A 5,358-nucleotide genomic window follows, 5' to 3' on the forward strand; every position below is an offset into this window, starting at 1 on the left:
ACAGCTGGCGTTTTCATTTTCGTTTCCGATTCAGCCTTAGGAAGCAGGTCTATTTTGTAATTTGCATTTTAGAACCAAAACTGAAGCTCAAGAGGATGTAGTTCACTGTGAACTAAAGCCACTTCATTCTTACACCCACATTTATGAGCACGTGGCAAAGGTAACTGGGGAAAATGTGCTAGAATATCACAAATCATTGAAAACAGCAAGATTAAGCTTTTGACTACTCAAAATTACCATATTATGGACATAAAATTCTCCAATGAACCAGGTTATTAATATTAATGTTGCTGCACATGACCTTCATTTTCTAAAGTATCGAGGTCAGGCAGTGCTTGGGATCGTAAACACTCAGTTTGAATTTGACTCTAACTTCATGGCTGCTCTGACAGATGGCATGGCCTGTAGTCTCATGCTGAATTTGTACTCTGTCATCAGCTCTGAAAAGTTCTCAAACTTCTTGTAGTGAGTTCAGTTCAAGTCAGGATTAGGTAGGACAGCCATACTCTGAAGACAATGTTCCACTTGATTTCAATCCCCACTCCCTCTTATGCCTTCCACCTTCCTATGAGGTTCCAAGTTTTGGAAGAGGTGATGTAAATGGTTGAGCATTTACCACTTTAACAAGTTATAAGTCTCTGTAGTTACTGCTGCCCATGGTAAACAGGAGATCCTTGAAGCAGAGAGCAGTGCTAATCTCTGGATATAAACATAACTATTTGGAAGGAAATTTTACATTCATACGACTAATGTCCATTGAGCAGAATAACAGCTGATTTCTAGGATTTTTGGCTTTGGGATTTCAACCATGTTTACTGCACCAGACTTGAACTCCCTCCTGTGGTCTATGTGTTCCCAGGCCAGACTTCTGACTGGGCTTTTAGTAGCAGACATAGATTCTCTCTAGATCATCAGATCCCATCAGAAGCAATTGGCTATTCCCATTTTACTGATTTGGCATTTAAGCCCCTCTTGATTATTTCTCAAATTACTAAATGTGTTAACTTTACATTTTCAAATACTTAGTCCATAAGAGTATGTCTTATTTTAGCATTAACTCAAAGAAATCTCAAAGTCTCACTTCTCTATGTAGTATTTTAATAAATATTAAAGTCTATATATTAACATGTTTTCAAGGACTATACAAGTCTAAAGAATTAAATTTACTTATTGTGGAGAAATGAGTCACATAATGATCTACAGCCGATAAGGAGCCAAAATTGTTTATTTCATAATTTAGAAGGGAACAAGAGTGGTCAGCTAGTATGTTAACAAACTTGATCAGCTAGCCTCTGATAAATACCTTCCATCTATCTGGTTTACAAGTATATGCAAGAAAATGCTCATAAGTAAAAAGTTGCATTTTATTTCACTACTGGAAAACAACTTTCAACAATGCATCATCACAGGTGAGCAGAATTCTTAGCTTGCAGAAATACAACTACAAGGTTCTAATTTTACAGCTGCCTACCAGTATAGGCAGACCACATACCAACTATGACTTTTCTTATTAAAACCAGAATAAAATTATAAGCCTATGGAGTCTATTTACATTGCCACTATTCTCCACAGGTACTCTGTAGTAGGCCTAAGTTAATGCACCTACATTCCCTTGCCTCAGTGGTTCAGTAGACTGGTACAGTCGCACCAGGGGCCATTAATGCACTTGAGGACACTTGGAGAACACTGGCATATGAATACAGATCCTGTTCAACACTTATGTAAGTGAAAAAGCAGTAAAATCTTCTCACCAGGGGTGTAATTGCAGGAGAATGGCAGGAAGGGGCCAGGATTGTGTGTATGGAGTACACACGCCTTTAATCCCAGCATAGGATTTATTCCTAAAGAGGTAGAGGCAAGCTGATCTCTGAGTTGGAGGCCAGCCTGGTTTACACAGCAAGTGTCAGGCTAGCCAGGGCTATACAGTGAGATGCTGTGAGTGGTAGGGGTGGTATAAGATAGAGGCCTGTCTGACTACATTTTCATCCGAATTAGTTGGCCTGGAATTAGACAAGATTATTTTCAGTTTCCTCGTTCAGTGGAAGTGAGATGGTAGTGACTCCAGGGTTGCTGTCAGAATCAAGTAAGCGAATACTTACTTCAGCACTTAAGACAGTGCTCACACACAGTAAATAATGCATGGGTGTCCAGGATGCTTCTTAGTCAATCTCCCCAGAATTCCTTCATTCTTGATTAAGGCCATTCTTTTAAACAGGAACTTAATTATGTGTGTAATGTTTCTAAGTACATGGGATGCTTAACTTCCTCCACAACTTTGTTGTGATTTAAATCTCAATGTCCTCCACAGGCTCCTGTTGGAATTCTTGTTGTCGTACTAGGAGTTGGACCTAGGCCCAGTGCACTGCCACTGAGCTGCCCATGGCCCAGTAATCCCAACACCTATTCCCAGCTGATGGTGTTTGTTGACTTGGTAGTGAGGCTTAATTGGTAGAAGTAGGTACTTCGGTGGTTCGGACTTTCCTTACCTTGTTTCTGTTGGGTATTGAAGTCGTAGGGGTGGAAAGGTAACAGAGACACAATGCACTATTTCTATACTGATTTAATCATCACAAGTGGCCCTTTATTTCAGCCTTGGTGCAGGCATGCTGGAGTCCTCCAGGCCTCTGCCGACATGGACTGATGTGTGTGTGCTTACTCGTAGGTGCATGACCCTATGCCAGTCTCTGCTCTCATCCACTGCAGACTGAGGGACTATTAACAGGCTTCTCTGAATTATGAGCTGAAGGGGAGCATGAATGGCTCTCAGGGTGGCATCGGTGAGGGGTCCAGCTAACTAGGTATAACCTTCTACTCTATGAGACTGGAGCAGCCATGGTGGCAGCACTGAATTTCTGAGGAGGTTGACCATGGACATGATTGTATCTGAAAGATCTATACACAGCCAGATTGCTCAGTGGGGAAGCTAAAGGTAAGAGCTGCTAAGCCTTACAATGTGAGCTTGGTCCTTGGGACTCACAGGGCAAATTGTCTTCCGGCCTCCACACATTCCTGGTGGCAGGTGCAGAGTTAATTAAAAAAAAAGTCCCATATGAAAAAAAGTTGCATTTTATTTAGTCATTATAAAGAAAATGCAAATGTTAGGCTAATGGGGGGAGGGCAGGGATTCCAATTCTTTCCAGTGTGTATCAGGATCCTGTATGGTATGTTCTGTGTGAGAATGTAAAAAAAGGTCAGGAAGCAATGACTGTGTAGGGTGGAACCTGCATATTACTCATGCTTGCATATACTCCAGGAACACAGTTGTTCTTGACTCGTATAACAAGCTCAAGCAAACTGGTTTCTACATCTCTGTGTTCAACCATAAGCACAATGTCTTTCCCAGCCACCCCGCACCTCTCGTCGGCTCCCTAACTTCTTTGTTCCCAGGGTGGTGGAAAACATGGAAAGATGACCTTATCCATTCTGTTGTTACTGCCTTTCTGGCAGTGCTGAAGATGGAACTCAGGACCTTTGCACATGAGGGGGAACACTTTATCATTAATGTTTATTCTCGCTTCAGTAAAATAGGCAGTTTAGGTTACCATGTTGAAAATATTCAATATTTACTTTTTAAAGATGATCTTATTTGCTTATAAGCTGTTAAGCTATGAACAGTTAAGATTTTCAAAAAGGGAAGATCAGTATGAAATAACCAAGTCCTATTCTATTTTTGCCTGTTATTTTCTTTTGGTTTATTGAAACAGCATTTCTCTGTGTAGTGCCATCTATCCTGGAAGCTCTGTAGACCAGGCTGGCCTCGAGCTCAGAGATCTGTCTATTGGATTAAAGGCATACATCATCAAATCCCATTCTTACTCAAGAGATATGGAAAACTGACAAAAGAAGAGCTTGTGCTGAAGCAGGTAAAGCCAGACTTTGAGAGTCTTTGAGCTCACTACTTTCCTCTTCACAGGGATGTCGATCATCGTTACTAAGTCTTTCCCTTTGCACACACATGGGCTCCTGTACACAAACATGCTGAGTCATTCAAAGGCATCAGATGTGTTTAATAAATACTCAAAAGACACTGGATGACTCCAAGAGGAATCAGTGCCCAAAGAGTCAGTGCCCACAACAATAAAGAGTAGAAAAAAGAAAGAGGCCAATTTTTTTTTTTCTCTTGAATGAAGCTGTTCAAGGACCAAGAATGAAGATCACAATAAGCAATAATAGGGGCTTAGCAAGTATTTAACAGGGGCAGTTATTTCTGCACTTAAGCAGCTTTAAAAAATAAGAAGTGTCTTTAAGTTTGTAGTATCAGTAATGTATGCTAAATGCACAGTACAATGGAATTCTATTAATCAGTTCAGTATCTTTGTTTTCTTTTGATAGGTCTCATGCAGCATGCAGCCCATGCTGTCTTCAAGCTCACTATGTAACAGTAGGTGACTAGAGGTTTGAGTAAGAATGGCTCCATCAGGCTCGTGTATAAACACTTGGTCTCTTAGTTGATAGAACTGTCGGAGAAGGATTAGGAGGTTGGCCTGTCACTGAGGGTGGGTGTGGTGGTTTGAATTTGAATGGCCCCCATACAAGAATACTTAGCTGTTGGTAGACTGCTTGGAAAAATTGGTAGGTATGGATTTGTTGGAGGGGGTTTGCAGCTGAGGGTGGGCTTTGAGGTTCAAAAGTCTATGCTAAGCAGAGTCATTTCCTGGTTCCTGGTCCTACTGTGCTGCCTTAGGATCAGGATTTCAGCTACTTTTTTAGCATCTTGCCTACCTGCCTGCTGCCATTCTCTCCACATAATTTACTGAGGCACTCAAACTGTAAGAAAGCCCTTAATTAAATGCTTTTCTTTATAGGAGTTGCCTTGGTCATGGTATCTCTTCACAGCAATAAAACAATTATTTAAGACAGGGGGCTTTGGGGTTCAAAAGACCTATGCTATGCTCAGCTCTCTGTTTCTAACTTGTGGTTCAAAATGGGAAGTCTCAGATGTTCCTGTTCTCATGCTTTCCCTCCACCATCCTGTACTTTAACCCTCTGAAACCATAAGACCAATTAAAGTTTCTTTTATAAAATGTCTTAATCACAGAGTTTTGATAGGGCAACCTAAAAGTAACTAAGACATTGAGCTCGAATTTCTGATCTTCCTATCTCCACTTCCCAAGAGCTGGGCTTACAGGAGTGTGCTGTAGTGCTTAGGTTAGTATCTGTTTTAAAGCTTACCTTTTCTAAAAGTGAAAGAAAAAAAAATCTCTAAATTACACAACCTAAGATTTTTGTTTAAACAGAAACTTTGAGCATTTTGTACACAATAAAATACATCATAATGGTCACTTTTTAATGCTTTATTCATTGATTAAAAGAATATACATTTAACATAAACCATACAACATCAGTCATCAGGTCAAA

The sequence above is a fragment of the Micromys minutus genome (genome assembly GCF_963924665.1).
Source record: "Micromys minutus genome assembly, chromosome: 1".
NCBI lineage: Eukaryota > Metazoa > Chordata > Mammalia > Rodentia > Muridae > Micromys > Micromys minutus.